Source organism: Neophocaena asiaeorientalis, unplaced genomic scaffold (assembly GCF_003031525.2).
Source record: "Neophocaena asiaeorientalis asiaeorientalis breed wild unplaced genomic scaffold, Neophocaena_asiaeorientalis_V1.1 scaffold36, whole genome shotgun sequence".
NCBI classification, from domain to species: Eukaryota; Metazoa; Chordata; class Mammalia; order Artiodactyla; family Phocoenidae; genus Neophocaena; species Neophocaena asiaeorientalis.
Window position 1 is genome coordinate 5,034,481 of NW_020174149.1, and position 24,555 is coordinate 5,059,035.

Here is a 24,555-nt window from a genome sequence, read left to right on the forward strand (position 1 = left end):
CGCATCAGCAGGCAGACTCTCAACCACTGCGCCACCAGGGAAGCCCAGTTGCTTACATTTTTGATCACACACATCAACCCTGACCAAATGATCATGGAGGGCCTTGCAAATCATGTAAATGAAATTCAAATTTTATCTTAAGAGCAATGCAGTGCCATTGAACGGTTGGTTCTTAAGCAAGGAGCATATTATCAGGTTGGTGTTTTAGAAATTTCACTCCACTGGATGATGAATGGAATGGAAGAGATCGGACCTAAGGGCAGGGAGTTCTAGATAAGAACTACTGACCTGGAATTGGATAGTGACACTTAACATGAGGAAAAACAAACAGATTCAAGAGAGACTTGAGATAAAACAGACAGAACTTAATCATTGCTGTTTATTATATCTTGTCCTCTTTTATTTATACTTTTTGTGCATTTTACACAAAAAGTATAAATATGGGGAGGTGTTAAAAGTTTATGAATTAAAGTTATTTCACATTAAAGAGTGATGAAAGCACTATCTTGCTGCCTATCCATCCCAAAATCTTGGAAGAGTTACAGAAGCAAAGCTATAACAGATTCACAGAATATTGATCAGATATAGCATCAGAATATTTGACATGTAATTTCTTTTGTCCTTTTTACAATAAGTAATACATAACCTGTACATAATACAAAAGTAATATATGACGTAAGTTGACAAACAGCAATACCACTTGTTTGTCTGCATAACCAAAGGACTATGGCAGCAGCCTCCCTATGGCTCTTACATAAAAGATAATGGTTTGCAATGGTCTGTCGGGCCTTTATTTTCTTTCCTGCCCATGTCTGCATGTCCAAATCCAAAATATACTCCCCAGCTCATTTCAACTACCATCTCTCTACCGTGCAGCTGTCTCAGATCTCAGAATCTGTAAGTAACAAATCTTTTCCCCTACAAATTTCCCATATTCCCTTTATGACACTTCATGTTTTACTTTGTGTAAAGGTCTTATCTCCAATAGACTATAAGCTACTTGTAACCAGGGTCCTTGTCATTTCATCTTTTATTTACCCACAGTACTTAGCATAGTGCCTGGCATGTAATAGAAACCCCATAAATATTTGTCAAATGAATAAATCAATAGCTATTTCCAGCTGCTCTTTCCACCTCTGCCTTGTTTCACCTAGATCAATAGCAATGGAAATGCTGCCAGAAATCAAAGCCTCATGGGACCTTCTGAATTATAGGTTCAGAGAACAAGGTTCACTGGCAACTTTGTAAAAACTCTCCCAGATATTTTACTTAAAGAGATACTGCTAAACCACATGTCTAAACTTTGATTTATAATCTCTCTGACAATAATCCCAATCTAATATTATAGCATAAAAATTTTAACCACAGGTTTCTTTGGGAACTTGGTTATCCGCACATACCAACTATACATAAGAAAATGGCTCAAGCTAACCAGATTGGGGTGCCTGTACTGAAACCCAAGACAGTATTAATAACATTAAAATAAACTTTGAGTTTCATACTCATTTTATAAGTAGTTTTCTGAGGAAATCAATTTCTAGAAAAGAAAACAATCATGTTGAAACTTCAAAAACAGAAAACTTTAATTCCCTAATAAAAAGACAACTGCTAAAGATAATCAGATCCACAAACCTGGCAGCCGTGGTATCTTTCAAATGTCTAAACTGCTTCAACAGGAAGCCAGCCAAAGTCCTGTCCATGTAGGCCTAGAATACATCTATTTTTTAAATTCCTTTCTTATTGTTTGGAATGCTTCAATCTTTCAGCACTGGGTCAGAGGTGTATTTGGCTTCTGTGGTTTCAGGAGAAAGGAGTTTAATTAAGCTCCTTAAGCCCCAGAATATTTGGATTTATGGCTGAATCATTCCTATTTGTATTAAATAACAGTAACAAAACAAGGCTATTTAAAAAGGGCATTTAATATTGAGGTAAGTAGGGATAAAATGGCATGATATCCAGGATTTCCTTTAAAATATTTCAGCAAAGGGGGAAAAGGAGATAATAGATGAAAAAAATGACAAAATCTAGATAGGGATTTAATATGGGTAATGAGAATACAGGGGTTCATTGTACCACCTCTCTACATTTGTATATGTTAGAAGTTTTTAAGTGTTACATTACTGTGAAAAAAATTTTTTAATTAAAAACAGAAATCCAGACAAATAGTGCCCAGAGTCCTGAATCATCCTTGAGAACTGCAGGGTGTATTCCATCATGGGCCATATCAGTTTGACTCTAGACTCATGTCCTTAAAGCTGACTCTCAGCTTTTTTTTTTTTTTTGGCTGTGTTGGGTCTTCATTGCTGTGCGCAGGCTTTCTCTAGTTGCGATGAGCAGGGGCTACTCTTCATTGCGGTGGCTTCTCTTGTTGCGGAGCACGGGCTCTAGAGCACAGGCTCAGTAGTTGTGGCACGTGGGCTTAGTTGCTCCGCGGCATGTAGGATCTTTCCAGACCAGGGCTCGAACCCGTGTTCCCTGCATTGGCAGGCGGATTCTTAACCACTGCACCACCAGGGAAGCCCTGACTCTCAGTTTTGATATCATTTGTTTCATGGAGAAAAGAAAAAAGAAAAAAAGTGCCTTCAGAGAGCCAACTGGATGTGGCCCAGAACACTGAAACACAGCCAGAAATTTCAGAATGGTTCTTGACCTCATATGTCATAATTTTCTGGGGACACAGTATCTTCTTGGTAGAAGGAGCTTGTTTTCTGCCTGTGGTGGACATGTATCACTTTTGCTGCCTATATCTACTCTGCTTCCTATGGTAACAATTTCTAAATTTCCATTTGGGGATCCACTCCAGCCCCATTCTCAATCCAAGAAAAAACTGATTCTATCTCTGGATTTGGGGGTGGAGCTTAAGACCAAGATTAAGTCAATCAGAGCATCCCATCTCCTCAGTCACTGACAGGTTCCTAGATGGGCACATCATCTAAATCAGGCCAATCAGGGCTGAGGAGGTTCAGGTCTTAGACTTCTGTTTGGCTATGGGGAAAGTGAACTCTTTCACGCTGGGATGGATATTGGGTTAATGTGTTCTTGTAGTTGCTTGAAGGCATCATGCATAGCCTGACAAAGAACTGAATACAGCAGAAGGCAGCCATATAACCACTGCAGGTGAAAGGAAGACAGGTTCTAATGACATCAAGTGAGCCCCGACCAGCTGCCTTTGAAGACTGTCCCTGGCATTTCAGCCTTGTGAGTCAATAAATTACATGAAGAGCTCTAACTGATATGTAGCTTAATTGCTCCCTTTTGTAATTAAGCCACACTGTATAGTTAGGTGGCTTGACATCATAGCACTTTACAAGGTCTGCACTCCAAAGGAAGATGAATAAACTTAAAGCATAATTCTTACTTATCAAAATACATGAATGACTTCTGAAAATGTGACTTCATGGCCATTAAATTCTGTGATTAATTCAACCAATATTGCATGCCTACTCTGTGACTGTGCTAGCTGCCAATTCCAGCAAGGTCACGGCAACTCAGCAATGGGAAGTAAATGCAGTCTCTAAATCTTTCCATTTGCTCAATTGACATATCTAGCTCTGTTTGAGATTTTTATCACAAAAAATTTCAAGAGTATTTCAGCAACATAACTGTTACTGACCCAAGACCCTACTAGATGATTGAGGGTCTCTGTGACATCCAGGCTGAGGCTAGAAGAATAGGAGTGGGCATTGGCATAAGGTTTCCTCTGCCTCATGAGCCTAGAACAAGGAAGATCTCAAAGATAGTTTCCAGAAAGAAAGCTGAGGCCAAGCAACAAGATCCCACCAAAGCAATAAGTTGAGGGGGATGGGCAAAGAGTGAGACAAAAACAAGTGGGAGCCAATGGAGAAATCAGGAGCAACTGGTTGGAACAGAAGGTGAAAGATGGAGAATCTTGGAGACCCAGGTTATCACACCTGGGAAGGGGCTGTGAAGGTGCCAAGCTACTTCAGACCAACAGTAGAAAAATATTGTAGAATCATCATTATTTTAACTATGATAGTGAAAGAAAAATTCACTTGTCTAAACGAAAATCAAATAGCATCAGGAAGAGAAAGAGACCACATGGGTTTCCCATCCTGTTACACGTTTTCGCTTCTTTAGACTGTGAGATGGAAGTGGTGGATTAGCAATCAACATCCACTCCAGCTCTCCTCCAGTGTGCCTTCCAGCTGTGCAGAGACTAGAAAACTTATCAACATGTTTCCCTACATTCCCTTGTAGCAAGAGTTCTGGAATCAGGACCCACCAAACTGATGCAATTACATGAGATCCAGAAGGTGAAAGCAGTCACTCTGCTCTTGTTTTGCTTGCTGCTGACAAGGAGGATTTGGGGCGGGGCGGGGGGGAACATGTTGGGTTTTTCTGCAGCTTAATTCTAGTGTCCAGTCACGAGGTTTGTGAGGCTATTGCGGGGAGCTTCTGAATTCCACAGTTCCCTGGTAGCCTCCTGATTCCTGATCAAGCCGCAGCTAAAATTTCAGGCCAGTTCACCACTTCTGGGAGTCACTCCTGCAGGCCCAGCAATGTGTTCACAACTCCAAATTTATAGGAACAAAATTCCCTATATTTAAATCTCTCCTTAAAAGAGCGAAATGGTTTCTGCTTCCTGAAATTGAACCATGAAATATTATATTTCCTAAAGCATTATAGATTTGTGATGATAAGTCAAGCCAAAGATGAATCCTGGGGCTTCCCTGGTGGCACAGTGGATAAGGATCTGCCTGCCAATGCAGGGGACACGGGTTCGATCCCTGGTCCGGAAGATCCCACATGCCACGGAGCAACTAAGCCCATGCAGCACAACTACTGAGCCTGCGATCTAGAGCCCACGAGCCACAACTACTGAAGTCTCCATGCCTACAGCCCGTGCTCCTCAACAAGAGAAGCCACCACAATGAGAAGCCCGCACACCACAACCAAGAGTAGCCCCCTCTCGCTGCAACTAGAGAAAGCCCGCACGCAGCAACGGAGACCCAACACAGCCATAAATTAATTAATTAATTAAAATTTTTAAAAAAATTTTAAAAAGATGAATTCCATTTATAGGGAGGGGTCATTTAGGCACAAATGATAGTACATATAAAAGAAAAAGCATTGGGGTGTATGCAAATGAGCAAAGCAGCAGAACATACTATATATATCTCTGCAGCAGCTGATTGTGTCTTACTATCTATGTCCTCAGGTAGAAGGGTTTCCCTGAGGCAAACTTCCATAATGCCAAGCCATCCATTTAGAAGTGTTAGCCAAGTTAATGAGGTTACTGGTACTCAGGTGTCATTTCCCCATTGTAGGCACTTAGACCCAATGTGGAACATTAATAAATTGAATAGGTCACCAAATGCAGCGGTCTTGTCAAGATGGAGCTGTTTGTAAAAGGTTATGAATCAGATTAAAATTGTCATTTGTCACAGAGCTAGGGAGGCAATACTCTTCCCTTAGCCACAGATCCCTCCACACTTTTCAGAAAACTATTATATAAACCCAGATTACAATATTATTAGAAAGCATTGCCAACTGGAATATGCACATCACTACCTGTTTCTCTCATTAAGAGCACAGCAAGGAATAATAACCATGAAATGTCATCCTGGGAAAAGCATAAGCTTGAAAGGAAGTACGGCAGTTGAATTTGGAATCCTATAATGGCCCTGGAGGGAAGGTGATTCAGCTAAAATTTGGTATTTGTGAAGATCTGACTCAAAACCTCTACCATTTTTCAGCACTGCAAGCAGGAGACAGAGGGCTTTTTTCTTTTTTCCAGTGGAGTCAGTGTGGGAGCTCCAGCTCTGTCCTGTGTTTAGCACTGCCTCAGGGTCACAGACCCCCAAAAGACCTGGGAATCCAGTTCCTATGGTGCTGCCAGTAGAGCTTCCAAAGTGACTCAGGCTAATTCCAAAAGCAGGATCAGCTTGTGAGCTGCAGTGACTTTTGAAAAACTAAAAATGAGAGAGAATTCACAGAAACAGAGGATTTTTATGATTACTTACTGTTTGTGAATAATTTTTAAGCACATTTTACACTTGGAGGAGACTGTACAGATATCATCATATTTGTATTTTCACTAGTTGATTGTAAACATTTTTGTCATTATGCATATGCTAAAAGTACAAATAATTTATCTTTTTTTTAAAGGAGCATGTATCTACTTTTCATGCATGAGAATCCTAGGGAAAAAGTGTTACAAGAGAAAACAACCGAAAACTCTCCACTTTAGTCACTGAAAGCTAAGGTGGTAACCTGAGTTCCTATTGCTTAGCCCCTCCAAATGTCTATCCCCTTATTAACGACTCTCCTTTATTAAAATAATTGTTTCACACAGCACTTCTACAACAAGGGAGCATGACAATCAAGCCTAAATCCATATTCTGCAGCTTGGTATGTGAGCTTCCCCTAAACTATCATTATTAACCAAGTTATAAAGATTTAAGTAAGAAATTTAAAATGTAAGCAAGTTTTAGAGATAAACAGCGATCAAAAACAAAACAAAGGGTAAATTTTACCATAAAATGTCATGTGTGATTTTAAGTGCTTTAGAATATATCGTTCCACTGCTGTAAAATTAATTCTTGACGTGTGTATGTGTAAAATGTATATACACACAGTATGAGCATTTGAAGACATGGTCAAATTAGAATATTTTAAATTATATAAAAACTTATTAATTTTTCTTCTATGAATCTTAACTTTACAAAGCAGGGAGCAGCTAAAGTCAACATTAAATCCTCAGAACTTTATTTCAAAATATAAAAGAGCATCGAATTGGCATCACTCTTTGTCAACTATGTGTGTATCAGGCCTTGCAAGTGATTCTACAGTTGCCTCACAGTGGGGCCCTCCAAGCCTGTGAGATATCTGATTCCTGTGCTCTGCTACATATCTAACTCCTGCATCCAGCAGAGAGCAGGGTCATTCTTAGGTCATGGTGGTTAAAGATGGCTGTCAATTCACTGCTTGGGCTGGGTTTCAAGTCTCCTTTATCTCTGTCATATTGATGATTCCTAGTGATATCTTAGGAACTTAACCACACCAGCGATATGCATCTTAATGGTGTGTTTTGTAGCACCAAAGTGTTTGTATTAAAAGCTCAGTATGGTGTATTTGAAAGAGTCTGTTACCCTTTGAAAGCTAAGAACTGGAACAAATATACACTTTTATTTGAATAAACGGTTATGGTTCTATGCTACCTTGCAGATTTTTAAAAGGGGGGTGGTTGTAATAAAACAAGTTGAAACTAGCTCATCCTGCCTTTTCTTATGCAAAAGTAATTATTATTCAGTCAAAAATATGCAGTGAAAAAGAATAATTGCATAAGAGGACACTATAATCCTCAAAGTATCCACCTGGTGTTTTTATTTTGATGAATACCCTTTTGGATCCCTGTGCCCACGCAACTTAATGGTTGTTACAATTCTCTATGGCTAAGGGGAAAAACAAGCCTTAATTGTAAATTTGTACATGCTTTATTGCCAGTGCAATGGCATTGAACACATTTAAATTGTCATTCCATTTAATTACTCCAATTTTGACATGGACCTACCACAGATAAAATTGATGGCATGAGTTACGAGCACCATAAAAAAATCACTGCTTTCTCCTCAAGGGGTGAGTATTAAGGTGTTCTTCCATATTCTCTACAGTTATCTGCATTAGGTGAAGAAAAAAATAAAGCATGGTAATAGGATACCCATCCTCAAATTGCTTCCTTCCAAACTGAGTAATGTTTGTGACAGGACAATGATGCATGATCATTTCTTTTAGCTTCTCTGGGTAAGATCTGTAACATTCAAAGAAAAATAAACAAATAAATAAGTAGGCGAGTGGACAAAAATCAAGTTTTCTGCTAAATGAATCCTGTGTTTAATTTCTATCATATTTGCTATTTCTCGGCTTTTTCTCAGCAATATTTAAGATACTCATTATGCTTTTGCCTGAAACAAGTGAAAAACAATCTCAGGAGCTGGGAGCTGGGTACTAAGCTCCAGTTGTGTGCAGATGGACAGGGGGTATGACAAGGCTATGGTAATAGTCGTCGCTGGTAATTTAAAACTGGCAGTAAGAGGAAGTCAGCAGCTCTGTTCAAGTGAGAGAGTGGCAGTGTGGTGCCTGGCATCCTGGCACATGGAGCCAAGTGGAAAAGTGCCAGAGGTCCTGGCTGAAAGAGCATAAAGTGCTGGCTTTCTCTTCCACACGTTGACGGAAGAGCTTTAGCAGCACACCAGCAATGTTTGATTTGGCCACATTAAACTGTCTGCTACTTGAGTTCACTTTCCACATTCTAGTTTACGACTCACTGAAAAAAGAAGTTAGTGTTTGCTTAAAATGTCTCCATAAGGGCTTCCCTGGTGGCGCAGTGGTTTAGAATCCGCCTGCCAATGCAGGCGACACGGGTTCAAGCCCTGGTCCGGGAAGATCCCACATGCCGCGGAGCAACTAAGCCACCTGTGTGCCACAACTATGGAGCCTGTACTCTAGAGCCCACGAGCCACAACTACTGAGCCCGCGCGCCTAGTGCCCGTGCTCCTCAACAAGAGAACCCACCACAATGAGAAGCCCGTGCACCGCGAAGAAGAGTAGCCCCCGCTCACCGCAACTAGAGAAAGCCCGCACGCAGCAACAAGGACCCAACGCAGCCAAAAATAAATAAATAAAATAAAATTTAAAAAAGTCTCCATAAGCCTCCCTCCCTGTCCCATGGAGAAAACCTAAATTTCTAAATAAATCTATAAATCCATTACCCAAATAGATGATGAATCAAAGCATCTCTTTTCTTGGTCTTTTAAACTTGAAACTGTCATTGAAAATAAGCTCATATTTATTTGGCTATTGATCAAGTAGAAGTCTTCAATAAAAATATTCTGCCATTTGGTTTCATCCCAAGCTTCCTTTGTCTTTCAATTAAGAAATGGTTTTATGCTATACCAATAGAGTGAGATATTCAGAGAATTAAATCAATAGACTATAAATTATATGTGAAAGAAAACATCAGGTCATTGCCCTGACACAACAGATTTATTATTAAAGTAGGCAACTCCATGCCAATTCACTACATTAGTTTTTATAAAGTAAGAGACAGGGAGAGAGCAATGATAACTTTGGCTTTCTCTTGCTTTTAATGGTTCATTTATAATAGCTACTTATCTCCTATTATTTTAGCTTGCTATAATAATGTCAAGCCAAGAAAAAAAAAAGATAATCACCATTATGGGAATGTATATTTAATTCAAGTTTGACTGACTATTCCTTAATCTGATTCATGTATTTGTAGAGTAGCCAGAAACACTCTAAAATGCATAGTGATTCTTAGGTACACATAAAAACTCCATTATACAGGTTACATTAGGTTTAGAGCACAAAACATCAGGCAGTTTTGGTTGTACTTTCATAGGCATGTTACTAGATGAACAACCACATTGCAAGGCCCGCCCACAGCCCACCAGCTCAAACCTACCTGTGCTAGCAACATCAAGAATAACAGCTGAATCCTAAGTGGACCCTTTAGCTTCACTATGTTTCCTGGAAACTACTGTCTTTGAAAATATAAAGCATATTTTTGCTCCAAACATGCATATGGACCCATACTCCATTTGTGGATTCTCTGCATTTACCTTGCCATTCTTGAATAATTATTACCCCGATTTCAGTGGAGGTTTGACACAGGCTTCTAAAGGCCATCTCAAATGAAGGAGGAATAAACTCACCTATTTCTTTTGATAAGGCTTAAGGAGGGGGATCCTCATCCACCAATCCCCCAGATACTTTCTTCCAGGGAAAATGGGATTAAATAAATATTCAAGGTGAGGAGGTATGATTGAATCAGGGAGGGAAGGCTCACCACCACCACCACTACTTCTTAGTGATACAGGAATGATAAATAAAAAAACCCTCAGGTCTTCTTGGCAACAAACGGTGTCTCCGCCACTGCTTACCCTTGCTGGTTGCCTTATTCCTGATCACTCCAGATTCTCCACACTTCTCAGTTACACTACTGGTGTTACACATGCAATTTCACTCTATTTATAAGCAGTGGTTACTAATATCCAGACTATAGAGAACTCCTAAAACTCAACAATGAAAAAGACAACCCAATTCAAAAGTGAGCAAAGGACTTAACAGACACTTCCCCAAAGAAGATATATAAATCACCAATAAGCACATGAAAAGATGAATGAATGAATGAGAAAAATGTGATACACACATACGATGAATAGTACTTAGCCTTAAAAAAGAAGGTAATTCTGCAATATGCTACAACATGGGTGAAACTTGAGGACATTATGCCAAGTAAAATAAACCAATCATAAGACAAATACTGTATGATCTCACTTATTTGAGGGCAGTCAAAATCATAGAGACAGAAAGGAGAATGGTGGCTTCCATGAGCTGGAGAGAAGAGAGGAAGGAGAGTTATTGTTTAGTGGGTATAGAGTTTCAGTTTTACAAGACGAAGACTTCTAGACATGGATGGTGGTGATGGTAGCACAAAGTTATGAATGTACTAAAACCACTGAACTTTATAGTTAAAAATTGTTAAGACAGTAAATTTTATGTTATATGTATTTTACCACAATTAAAAAAGAAAAAAGTAGTGGTACTATACTCTACAACTCTCCATAAAGGCTAAAATATAACTGGCAATTCCAAGCATTGGCAAGGATGTGGAGTAATTGGAACTCTCATACATTGATGATGAGAGTATAAATTGGTACAAGCACTTTAGAAAAGTATTTGGCAGCATGCATTAAAACTAAACATATGCCTAGCCTATGATCCAGCAATTCTACTCTTAAGAATATATCCAAGAGATATGAGTGCACATTCTCACCAAAAGACAGCAACTAGAATGTTCAACTTTACTCAGAATAACCAAATATCAGAAACATCCCAAAAGCCATCACAGTAGGATGGATAAATGAAATGTGGTATATTCATACAGTAGAATACTACACAGTGATTTTTTTAAATAAAAACTGTTATTACTAGTTATAACATGAATGAATCTTACAGATATCACATTAAGCAAAAAAGCCATTACAGTACCTACTGTATAATTCCATTTATATGAAATACAAGACTAATACATTGGTAGACGTCAGAATAGTGAGAGGAGGGTATTGACTGGAAAAGCACAGAACAGAACCTTTTGGGGTGCTGGGAAAGTACTACATCTTGATCTAGGTGGCAATTATACACGTATGTGATAAATCTTAAAAGGATTATAGAAAAATGTCAGACAGAAAAGTCTACATATGGTATGAATTCACTTATATGACATTCTGGAAAGGGTAAAACTATAGGGATAGAAAACAGATCAGTGGTTTCCAGGAATTAAGGGTGGAAGGAGGTGACTGACCTGCAAAGGGACACAAGAGAACTTTTGGGGATGATGGAAATGGCCTATATCCTGACCATGGTGGTGCTACATGACAGAATATAGTTATCAAACCTCATCGAACTATACATTTTAAAAGGCTGAATCATCTTATAGCTGCTCAGATAACTTTCTAGACCCAAGATGGATCCACTCCCACCTGGGATGCCATGTCAGCAAACCAAAACTTAGATAACTTTTGTGTCCCTGTGATTGCTCCGCTTGACCAGAAACTCAGTGTACCCGGTCAGCCAATCCCCAAATGCCAAGCCAACTCTCACCTCAAACAAGGTTTGACTCTGTGGCCCCAGCCAATCAGATATTTTCTATTTGTCTCTTCCCTGTTCTTAATCCTTTATCCTGTTAAAGGTTCTTGCTCCATTTTGCAGTTCTCCAAAGGAGACTGTTCACTTCTTGAAGTGTTAAATAAGTTTATTTGTATCACCTAAATTGTCTTCTTTAATTATTTGTTAACATAACTAAATTACAATTCAATACCTACTTTAAAAATATTTAACAATCTGTACACTTAAGATTAGTGCAATTTATACACTTACTATACTAAGTATATTTTATACTTCAATAAAAATTGTGAAATTAAGATTTTTTAAAGTAGAGCTTAAATGGGTTCTAAGACATGTGTTCCAGTCCAAACTCTGCTACTGGTTTGCTATGTCAAACACTCTAGTTGTTGCAACTAGTAGAAACATAGAAAGTATCATGTCTGGAATGAGCCCTGAGGTTCATAGAGGCTCCCTCACCCCAGAGAGGAGAAGTGATCTGTGATGTAGCACACAGCTACCCAGTGTGGAGTCAGAAACTAAAACCTAGGACATCTGGCTCTCAAACCAATACTCGAGTTCAATTCCAGTTCAAGGGAGATTGAAAAGAAAAGAAAGGAAAGCCACACTGACCATTTGGCACTGCATACGCCGCAAAGTTTCAGCTAATCGTGCAGCACTGGGCCTCTGATGGCACATACTCGGTCTCCACTTCCAAAGGTACTGAGAGAACCAGCCAGAAACTTGCAAAGTGCCTTGAGCTATTTGAGCAGCTCTACTTGAATAATCTGAGGTATCAGAGATCCTTTGATAACAGCAATTTTCCATAAAATGTAAATTATGGCGGTCCCCATTTAGGGAGCTCCAACTCAAAATCAAATCTTGACATATCATCTACAAGTCCAGGGCCATCTCCAACACCACTTAGTCACGCAAAGTACACAGACTGTTCTACTACTGGGAGAGTTATTTTAGGGTATAATCTAGGTTATACAACCCTTAATTAACTCCTCTGAAAATGTAATTCCTCTGCAACAAAGTCAACTTTTTCAAGTGTACACATGCACGAACAGCCAGATCTTAACAAACCCTGTGAAGTAGTGTCCACGCGCCATACAGTTCCCAACACTGTCCTGACGAAAGCACGAACGTGAGTGGTCCTGCCATACTTCCCTCTAAAATTGAGACATTAAGGAAGTGTTAAATCAGCGGCCCCTACTTCCCCTTTCTGTGCTCTGTTTCTACCTAGATGACCCTTTGACCTCCCATCCTCTCCTGCCACTCTAAGGCCCAAGCACCAACTTCTCTCTAACTTCCACCCCCCTGTCAAAACAGAAAAGGCTCTAGTATCAGTTATTTACACTTTTTGACTGACTGGTTGGTTAACACTTTAGTGTCAATAAGCTTTAGTCAGTATATTCATTCAAGCAGCATTTACATTTAAACCATTTTACACCTCATTGTATACTGAAAGGTCGATTCTCCATTAAATTTTGAATTTCAATTTAACTTTAGTAAGCAAGTAAGAAAATATTTTGGAAACATGGAAGAACTTGAGATCACACTTTGTGTACCCAGCCTTGGGGAGTCATGAACCACATTAGAATAGCTGAGAGGCTATAGAAAGAACCCAAAGGATTTTTCCCTCACCCACTCACTCATTCACCCATTCATGCATTCAGCAAACATTTATCAAGTGTCTACCATGGGCTAGGGATTGTACAAGGCAGAGAGAATGATTAATAAGATATGGTCTCTATCTTGGAGTACTTTACAAAGAAGAGTAACAGCCTGGTTAAAAGAATTTAAAGTCCAAAAGTAAGAAGTGCTCTAACAAATGAAATGCTGAAGGAGGACGATTCGCTCTCCCTGGGACAGGTTTCACAGAAGACAGACGTATGAGCTCAGCTGGAAGGAGTCTGGCAGGCCGAAAGGCAGAGAAAGGGGCAAAATGGGTTCCCTAAATCTTTTGGCCAAATATATTGGGGAGGTGGGAAGGAAATGGTTACCTTTTTTGTGCAAAGAGCATTTAAGGCAGGAGGAGCTAACACCAAACCCAGTGTCTTCTGCAGCCACAAACAAAGATAACTTGGGCTGTGGCAGCAGCTGGGCCCCTTCATTTCATCTGTAGTCACATGACCAGGCCAGATGATGATAAGCCAAGATGCCCTGAGCCACTCAAAGGGAAGGACAGGTGCAAGCACTGTCATAGAGTTCCATACTCAAGCCGCACTTGTAAAAATGTGATTCCTCTATCAGGACACATCATTGGAACATAAATTTTATCCATATTCTTTAAAATAGTTAGTATTTGGTTTTGCTCTGTTTTCAGCCGTAGAATTTCCAAGTCTTTTTTAGTGTCAAATTTAGGTTAACAAAGAGAAAAGGCTGATAATCAAGTAATGTCCTTGCCTCAAAATAGCTCCCTTCTGATTAGGAAAGTCTTACCTAACTGTAGCAGCTAAAAGCTTATTTCTGGGAGCTTGCTGAAGACATGGAATTCATCTCCCAATTCTAACAAGGCCAGGTATGTACCCACAATACCCAGAGCCACGCATGCCCCCTTTGCTCAATTTCTTGGCCTTAGCAAATTTCTTAGACCTTTAATCCCCCTTGTCCCAAAATTTGCAGGTGAATAGGTTGTGTCATGAAACATATTTGATGTTATCTTAATCTATATCTAATATTTTGTATCATAAATATTTTTCTGGGATTCTAAAACACAGCTCTCAAACCCCTATTTTATTCCAACCCCTGATAATGTAAGAATGAATATTCATTCTTTCAACAAACATTTATCCAACAATGAAGCAAATGATTAGTTATTCCCCAAATACCCATTCTCTAGTATCCTTTGCATTTCCTAGTATCCTTTGCAGCTAGGTGTGGCCATGTGGCTAAGTTCATCACAATAAAATGTGAGTGGAAATTGTGTGCCACTTACAAGTCACTTCCTTCGTAGGAAATTGCTTGCCTTCCACTTCCCCTCTATCACTCTTCCTAAAAACCGAAATGGGAATGTGGAGGTGACACAGCTTCAACCGTACAGACAAGACCTAAGGAATGTTGGAAGAGCACAATGGAAGATACCCACCTTATGAATGACCTCACGGAGCTAAGGCAGCCCAGCAGACTGGGCTCTTATATTTCTCTGAAATTTTACATGCAAGAGAATTAAAGTCAGCCGTATTTAAGCCACTGTATTTTTAGATTTCTTTGTAACAGTAGCTTAGCTGGACCCCAATTAATATAAACAATCATTCAATGTCCATTGAGCATTTACTATGTGACGGGAACTGTATGCTGAGGAAACATAAAGTAGTGAATGGACAGAAAAGCCCTCTGGGCATAGGTTGCTTATGGTCTAGAAGAAGAGACAAAAAATATATATAAAACTACATCTGCAAACTCTGATAGTATGTAAAGGAAACAAAGAGGGTGCTCAGGTAAGGCCTCTCTGAAGAAGCATCGTTTAGCTAAAGCCTCAAGATCTTAGAAGAAAATGGGGAGGGGGGAGTGATTCCAGGTTGCAAGTCCCTCAGACAAGAAAGAGCCTGGCTCTTTGGACGGAACTCAGGAAGCCAGGTGAATGATGTGAGTAGTGTAGCATTAGAAGGAAAGGCTCTTCTAAAGAGAGATATAAACACATATATGTATAATTGCATAGTTACTCTAAACCATGGGTGAATTATCTTGCTTTTAGAGTTGTTCCTAACTTTATTTTCTTTTTTTAAGCCAGAAGTTTTTTAAAAAAAACTTCCTCTAGTCACTCACATATTCCAGATCTGGATCACCTTGAAACCATTAAGAACTCTATCTAACTTGGTAGCATCCCTAGATTCCATCTACAGAATTTTCCCAAAATTAAATCCTCTTTTTCCTAAGCATACAATTTCCCCAGGGTCATTTCCAACTATCTCACCCTCATTTTCATCCTTTCTGACTCACCAACACCTGAAAAGCCCCAAGTTTCTACCATTCTGACACTCTTCTCTTTCCATTCCCTTGGCTTTCGCAGTCAAACGGGGGCATGAAGATTACGTTAACATTTCCCCACCATCATGTCTTCTCCAGCAAAGGTCATCGTAAAACCTTAGCATTTGACCCAAATCACATGTTGATCACAGCCCCAACCAGAACTAAAGGCTTACTCTCAAGTTATACGTTTTGGGGAGAAAGGAATGTCACCTGTAATTACTCTATACGACTTTTATAATAAAATCCTAGAAGTTTAAATGTTTAACTAAATTCTAATAAAAATATTAATTTAAAAATGTTCTCTAACATAAATCAGGTTATATACTTCATTACGATTTGTAAACTCCTTGAAAGGGGATGGTATCTTCTCTCTGTAAAATTTTGCATCGCCTCTGAATAAATATTTTAATTAATGAAGGAGCAGAGTCATGAGACAGGATTCAAATAGAAGACAGCAAGAAAGAAACCAGATGACGAGAGAGCAGAAGTTCCTAGTGGGGGAAGGGATGGAATTAGTGGAGGTCAGGAAGAGGTGAAGTTAGAAGGAATTCCTAGAGCCAGGAGAGCAAAGCTAGAGGTATTCTCAAGGGCACCCGCAAGTGATAGGTACGGAACCACTCACCTCCCACAATTATAGATGTTCAGTTAGGGACTGGATGGGATGCCTTCATGTCATTCTCAAATAGGAAAGAAAAAGTTAGGAGATGAGAAAGATGAAAAGTAAGAAAAAGAAAAATGGGATGAGTCAAGCAAGTTAGGGTAGAGAGTGTATATACAATGTTGTTCAGAATGAATGCTCAGGAGCCAGACGGCTAAGTTTAGAAGTGAGCATTGCCATTTTCTAGCTGGGTGACCTCTCTTCTCAGTTTCACCTTCTTTAAAATAAGGATTTTAATAGTACCTACACCTCATAGTGTTGTGGAGAGGATTTTAAGGAGGCAACCCATGGACAGTGCTTAGCAGAGCGCCTAGTATAATGTGAGCTATCAGGAAGTGTCAGCTACCCTCGTACACGTAGGCTCAGACTCAGAAGAATAACTACTCGAGATGATAAGATAGGAAAGCTGTAAAATAAAATAGGAAGTAAGTTCTGTTCTACAACTCAGTTAGATAAATTTGTGTTTTCTTGGTGGACAAAGAAAAGGGCCATCTTTGGCTCTTGTAACGTACTTGTTTAGGTTTAACAAAGTGAAAAGGGTGCGTATTAAAAGAGCCCAAAGCTGGGGAAGGAGAGAAAACGGAATTTGAAGAAGCTGCCATTTGGCCATCTTACATAGATACTTTCTAAGCCATCTGGTCCAACTTCCCTCCCACAATTCCAGGCCATAGCCCACAAGCCCTAAAAAAAATTCAGAGCACCACTATTTGGTTTATAATATGGTACATTATCTGGATTCTTAGTTGTAAGCAACAGAAACTAACTGTTGGTTATTTCATTGGAAAAGGATTAAATAAATGGATAGCTTAGAAAATTGCTAGGAGGACTGGAAATCAAGCTTGAAAAATGGAAAGCCCAGCAGCCAGAGCCAATATGTCACCACACAGCCAGTCTGGTAAGGAGACAACTACCCTTACCCCAAACCCTGATGTTGCCAAACCACTAGAGCTAACTGCTGCTGGATGTTTATCTACAGCACCTTCACATGGCTGTGCTGGAAACAGATGAGCCTACCGAGAAAGCAAGGGTATGGCCTTTTCTGGCTCACAGTGAGAAATTCTCTAAACATAAAAGGTTCAGATGTTGGCCAATCCCACTAAAAGAAATAGGGGAGAGGGAGGAAAGAAAAGAAAGAAAAGTATCTTACGTAATAAGTAATGATACTTCCACTGTTTTAACTAATCATCAAATAAAAACTCTACCACATAAACACAGATAATATTTATGATATAACATGAGTGAAAAAATGTGGAATTCAAAATTGTGGTACACAATAATTGCCTTTAAGTAAAAGTATGCACAGGGCCAAAGACTGGACTCTAGAAAAAAGCTATATTTTGGGGAATGTGATGGTAATCGGTAATTTTCTTCATTAATCATTTTATCTGTATGATATTATAGAACCATGCTATTTCTTTACTAGGCTATGAGTATTGCAAGCAAATAATTGTTATTCTGAGAGCTTCAATTCTGTCAGCAATAAAACCCCAAATAGAAAAATTAACTTTTTTGTATGCATGTTCATAATTATATATTTTTAATATATTTTTCAACAGAACTAAGATCATTCATAGTGTACATATAGGTTTACAACAACTTAACACTAGGCTTCTAAAATACAAACATTTTAAATCTGAAATTAAATTTAAGGTTAGTCTTAATTACATTTTACTTTCATATTCTTAAGATATGAGGCTTCAGTATGTGAGAATTAAATACATGGGCTGTCAATTTCAACTTTACTGATCACTATGTAATGGAGAGCAACTTAGAGAACTTCTCTAAACTTCAGTTTCTCCATCTGTAAATGGGAATAGTAAATACCCATAAGGCTGTTCTGAAGACTAACTGAGATATGATACACATAAAACTCTTAGCTCAGCATCTGGTACCAAGAAAGTTAATAATAAATATTAACATACAAAGAATAAGTTGTCACAACTTGCTAAAGTCTGGATCTCTCTCATAGAAGGAGTGTATTGGATGTAAGATAATGAATTGCAAGTGAAGTCCTCGTGGTTCATAGGAACCAGAATGCCCTCAACTTCCATGGTGTCTGAATCAGGGAATAACCAGGGAATTAACATGCCATCTGAGCAGCTTGGGCAGGGCAATTAAGAAGCCTGGCTTTTTTCTTGATTTTGTCTCTGTTTCATCTGTCAAATCACATTAAAAAAAATTCTGAAATGGAAGAAATAAAATGGATCAGCCAGTTCCTTTTTACGCTGCTTAATATCCTGTGGGATAGGATGGATGTGAGCAGTCACCTTTTCTGTAAGATTCTTGGAGGTAAGTAGGAAGGAAGAAACCCTCTGGGCATATATCTAGTTATTCAAACCTGCTTATTCTTAATAACTTTTAGATCTTCAGTATTTAATTATTACTGAAATTAATTACTGTTAATTACTATACTTAATATAGTAATTAATCATTAATGTTATTAATATATCTAACTTGAGATTAACTTTTGCCTGCCAGTTCTAATATCCACTTAAGTACCTATTAAAGATATAAGAAAATATTTTTTTTTCTTACCACTATTGCTGCTAGTACCTTTCTGGACCTTAGGTTCTTCACCTGTAAAGTAGAGAAACCAAATTAGATGACTTCTAACGTCTCTTCTTGTCTCAGATTCTGTGATTCAAAACTAAATAATATCAGTAATATTGTAACGTTTGTAATTATGCCAAGTCCTTGTTCACTTATGAAAATTAGAAAAGGGAAGAAGCAAATGTATGTGTTTCTACATACAATTCAATCTGACTTTGTGCAGACTGAGTTCTGAGAATAACTGACTTCTGAAGACTGGCTCTCTTTAGGCCTCATGATACATTTCTTGAAGTTCTGGTTGTTCTTGTTATTCTCAGTCAAGAACTGTAAAGTGGTAAACTATGAGGACTGGCCCCTTTGGGTGAGGATGAATTATTCTTTTCCTTTATTCTTTACATGCAAATTGTGACTGATTTTCAGTATATCAAATAACCAAATGAAAGCTGGGGGGGTGGGACTTCATGCATTCAAATGTTTCCAACCATATGGATGTTAGCTTTCATAGAGACAACACATTTATATTTTACATTGAATACTTCCAATTTTCTGCACATGTTAGGCATGCCACAGACATCATTTGTGAATATAAACAGTATCTTTCTTCTCCCTGAAAATTATTTCCTTAACCAATTAGTGTCAGACATGAAAAAAAGTCTTTATTAAGTTAATCCTCTCATTGACTTTACTGTTAATTTTGACCTCTCTCTTTAGCTTTGTTTTCATTCAAATAGTTGCCATTTGCTAATTTTCCCGAGAAGGTACAGCCATAGTTTGCACATACATCTGATATTAAACAGTCAGCTTTCCCAGCTCTCTAATTCTTTACCAGCATGATAGTACCTGTATCAAACACCAATAGCCTGATAAGTCCTCTTTGTAGAGGACTTATGTGGTTGGCACCATGGAGAAACACTACAACAAAATGCATAAGAATTTGGACTCTGGATTCAGTGGACAAGTTACTTAACATCTTATGCCTCTCCGTTTCCTTATCTGAAAATCAAAAGAATAAAAACACTTCCCTCTTGGTGCGGATTAAATGAGTTAATGTAAGTAAAGTATTTGACATAGGGCTTAGCTCAGAGTAATCCTGAATAAACACCAGACTTTCAAGATTCTGAAAAATCACATAAATTTTAGAGGGTAACTTTAAAGTCAACAAGAACATTTGCCTTATTTTATAATTTAAGAATCTCAAAGTATAGAAAGGTTAAGTATCCTACCTACCTAAGCTTCTCCTGTGAAAGAGAAAAGACTAAACACAGGTGTCCTGAATTCCAGTCCAGAGCACTTTCCTCAGGGACTGTCTCCTCATTATTAAACGTCAAGAGCCCTGCCCTCAAGAAGCTTAAGATCTCTTAGGGGGAGTTAAAACTCACACACAACTCCCGTTACTTGTTCTATAACAAAGCTTCCTGCGCAAAAGGTGGAGCTCTGAGGGGCTCAGCTGATAGAGTGGAAAGTAGTACAGGAAACTTTCTAGAAAGAAGTGCGACTTGAGGCAAGGCAGGGTTTGACTCTACAACTGAATAAGGAGAGGACACTTGAGAAGCAAGGCTGTTTCCCTGAGCAGAGAAATACTTGTCTCTCTAGGAACATTCACTGTTTAGAAACTCACCACACCTGCAACCCTCACCTCTACCCTCAAAGCATCTTAGTCGAACTAGAAGGGGAATGAACATATTACTCAATTAAACGTATGTTGAAAATACCTGAGAGGAGGGGGCAGGCAGGGAGTAAAGTCTCTCTCCGCTGTCAAATCAGAAAGGTGAACTAGGGGGCTAGGTTTCCGACCTGGGTTTCTTCTCCTGGCGGTGAATGTTCTGTCCTGGACCCCGTGGGGCGGGGCGTGGTTCGCGAGCTGGACAGAAGGCCTAGGCCCTCACCGGGAGGAGTCAGGCGGCCGCCTGCGGCATTTTAGGCCGCATCTCTCAGGCCCTGCGACTCCATCCCCGGAGCAGCCAGAGGCAAGAGGTGCCGGCTGGGAAAGAAGGAGGAGACGGGAGGCGAGGTGGTCCCTTGAGACCCGGCGGGGCTCTCAGACGCCGCGGGAGACGCGCCCTGACTCCGGTGGCGTTCACGGTCAACCCCGCGGGCGCTGCTCGGCTGCCCGGGAGGCCCGGGTGCTGCTGCCTCCTGCTCCGCGTGGGTCCCGCGAGGACGTGAAAGGAAGCGCGGCGTTCGCTCCGGAAGGCGGGGAAGCCGAGGGGGCAAGTCGCTATAGCCGCGACGTCTGGGCTCTCCGCCACCCCCGCGGGCCCGCAGAGACCGGACGGCACCCCCCGAACCCCGTCCCTCAAGGCAGTAGCACCGGCCGGGTCTCCGCGCCCGCCGTGCTCTCGCCGAGGCTGGGGCAGCTGCCCCCTGCGCGCTCTGAAGCAAGGAGCCCATTTGCTCCTCAGAATGGAAAATTCCCGTCCAAGAACATTACTGATATTGGGGGGAGGGGTGTCCCCTACCATCTCAAATCATTGCTTTCTGCCTTCGTATAAGTCTATGGCGATTTTTCTGTTAAAAGGTAGCAGGTCGTAATTTGTGAAGTGTCCAGCGCGGCTCAAAAGTCGCCCGATTTAAAAAGAAAAAAGTCATTCAATAATTTTTCCTTTATTTTCTGTTGCAAGCAGTTGCTTGGTGCTTTTTTTTTCTTTCTTTCTTTCTTTTTTAACTAACCAAGTAACCACCCAAACCTAAAAGGAAAACGTAAAGCAATCTGATTTCTATAGATTAGCCCTGTGACTAGACGTTTTACAAACACATTTTTAACAAGAAAAATGTAATGGGATGTTTAAAAAATGGAGACATATTTTAGATGTGTCTGGAGATGCTGAGAAAGAAACATTGGGCTTTTCACTTATTTACAATAAGCTCAAAATGCAGTCTTTCCAGACTGTTTTGCATGATGTAATTGGGGTTTGGGATGGGGGGGTGGGGTCATAGGTTAGTGTCTATGGAGCAGCGTTGATTATTACTTGGTTTTCAGTTCTGCGGCCCGAAGGTCAGCTATATTTGATGATCGGTGTTATTAAAAATAAGGCTCTAAAACGCTAGGGATTCCAGTTAAGCTCTTCAAACACTGACAGCCCTAGATGTCCCTTTGGGCAGCAGGTTCTGCTGAGATCAGTAGAACCCCACTGAGGAAGGAAAACGAGGCAGGTTGTGTTGTAAGGAAACTTTATGTTAATTGTTTGGGCTTGAGGTGCCTTGCTTGTGTGTGTGTGTGTGTGTGTGTGTGTGTGTGTGTGTGTGTGTGTGTGTGAGTTTTAGGTAAATGAGTAAGTGGTGGAGAAAAGAAATTTGGACCAGAACAATTCAGGAGGATATGCTGTGCCACAAAACAAACAGAAACAAACAAGCACCAAAAAAAAAAAAAAAAAAAAAAAAAAAAAAAAACGATTCAGGGTTAAGACGCCCCCTGGAATGTTCCTTGCATCTCTAAGCCCTTCCTGGCTGATACCACTTGACAGTTTAAGGGAGGTTGTTGAACTTGGGTACAAACAACTCCTCTTTCATTTGTTCCTCTCTAGTCTAGGTTTAGAAACAACAACAACAAATATACATATGTTGAACATGCCTGCTCCCTCTATCTCTATTTTTATATTTTTAGAACATATGTCTTTAACAGCAAGTAGCCCAACATTTTGTTGTTCAAAGAAGATGGCAGAAACATTCCATCTGCCATACTGGGAGATTGTTTCAAAGAGTCAGTAATCCTGATGGCCTCAAAATCAAAGACTTGACTGAGTGTGTGGTTAGTAAACCAGAAGTAGAAAAATTTAAACAATATCCAGCCTGAAACTAATCATATTGAGTAAATGGGAAGGAACAAAATAAAATCAGGAATTTAGAATTCAGTGCACTGGCCTCAGGTGCTAAGCCACTCTGGTTTTTATTTAGGAAATAAGAGCATTGATATTATGTGCTCTGTGTCAAATCAATCCACCTCTGGGTGCCTTATCTCTCTGACTCATAAAATTAGGGTTTGGGTAGCTGGATTTCTATCCATTCTGGTCACCTAAACACAAGAAGTCCTAAGACAGAACTTCCATGTGTTCTCAGAAATGCAGGAAAAAGTAGATTATCTTCAGCAGAAGGTCACCAAAGTTAGCCGTCTAGTGAGTAGCTCATCTGATAGGGGCATGATGTTCTTGTGTGTGTTGAAAAAGCCATAGCATTTCCGAGACAGGTATTTTACAGTCCCAACCAATATTAAGAAAGATGCCGTTCACGCACCGTTTTCAAAATTTTAAAACAGAAGTTTGCCTGTCATTCAAAATAATAAATTAAAGACTCAGACTCCTAGAGCTTCTACTGCAAGGATGATGATTCTTCAGGAAGAAACACAAACAGCAGTGACCGTTTTTTTTCACAGACGTGCTCAGCCATCAGAAAAGCTTAATAAGTCCCTATTTAGTATGCATTTATGCAGTGATTATATGAACTTTGACCTCTGAAGAGCTGTAGCAATTAGCTTCAGGGTCCAGCATCTTCTCCCACCATTCCCCACTGGCTTCCTTGGGTCTTCCTTTCATCTCAGCAGTTCGTATGCTCAGAGGGCATAAAATTTTAAAGTTGACTTTCCACCTGAGGTATTTGCTTCTGCGCAAGGCACTTCCCCCTCCACTCCCCCCATCTGATGTCTAAACAGCCATCTCAGATGGATATTGGGGCTCTGATTGTCGATATTACTCAAACACAAATGGATTTCAGTTCAATCTTGCCCTGTTCTTTCGCAAAGAAGATACACTCTAATGGCCCAAAGAGCTTCATTTCATAGTTCGTGGCATCTGAAATAAATCGGATCTCTTCTGTCAGGCTAATTGAATGTTTTTTAAATATTCCATGTAATTTATTTTAAGTCAAATGAAACCTAGTGGCTTGGCAGAAAGCTAGAGGAGACAGGAGAAGGGCAGCTGGAAAGTCCCTCTCCACCCCCCTCCCAAAAAAAAAAGTCAGGAAGGGAGAGGAAAGTGTTTTAAGTTTCTAGTAAACACTGTTTAGCAAAAGAATAATAGGCAGGTTAACCCTTTCCCAAAGAGGGATGGAACTATAATTGTTGCCTTTAGCAGAGAGCTCAGATAAACCACTGGGACTCATTCTAAAGTGACCCATCACTGCATTCATCTCTTCTTGAACTTTCAGTGAACCTGAGATTAAACAGGGGTGAGCAGCTAAGCAGTTTGTTGTTAGCAGGCTTTTCAACAACCCTTTCAGACTGAGTAAATATTGATCGGTTTGAATCTGATTGCCCCAGAGGAAAACACCAGGACATCTGAATAGCCTCCAAAAGTAAACTTTCAAAGGTGAAGCCGGGAGCAGACTTCAGAGTCACAGCACAATTTCAACTCAGCCTCAGTTGGGGACACCCTAAATTTCTGGAGTACTTTGAATGAAGGTGAGAGAAGTGAGGAAAAAGCATTGGAAAACTGGAATTTTATATTGTGATTATCCCAAGTCCCTAATTGAGACTCTTGTCCTTTTAAAATTTATCAATAAAATGTTATTTTCTGTTTTCCATCTTCTGTCGTTTCAGTTACCATGGCTGTCATTTTTCAAGGAGTTAACTGTGCCCCTCAGAGACCAAAACAGAAAAAGAGAGACCTTGAAATAGGATGTGTTAAGCGCCTTTGATTTAATCGATTGGGACAACTAAAAAGATACAAATGTTTTCCTTGTTGAAAGGTATATTAATGTTTCCTAAATGCATTGCTTGTTAATTGATTTAT

General features: G+C 39.7%; 1 long non-coding RNA gene across 1 annotated transcript in view; it reads right to left on the minus strand.

Annotated features, from left to right (window-relative positions):
* The window catches only part of LOC112406309 (uncharacterized), a 125,787-nt gene extending 104,897 nt beyond the window's left edge, over positions 1–20,890 (minus strand). Inside the window, exons 1-2 of the long non-coding RNA XR_003004534.1 lie at positions 20,545–20,890; positions 18,818–18,859 (exon numbers count right to left, since the gene is read on the minus strand). This is a non-coding gene — a long non-coding RNA (uncharacterized LOC112406309). The remainder of the gene's footprint in view (positions 1–18,817; positions 18,860–20,544) is intronic.
* Between the last annotated feature and the right edge of the window lie 3,665 nt (positions 20,891–24,555).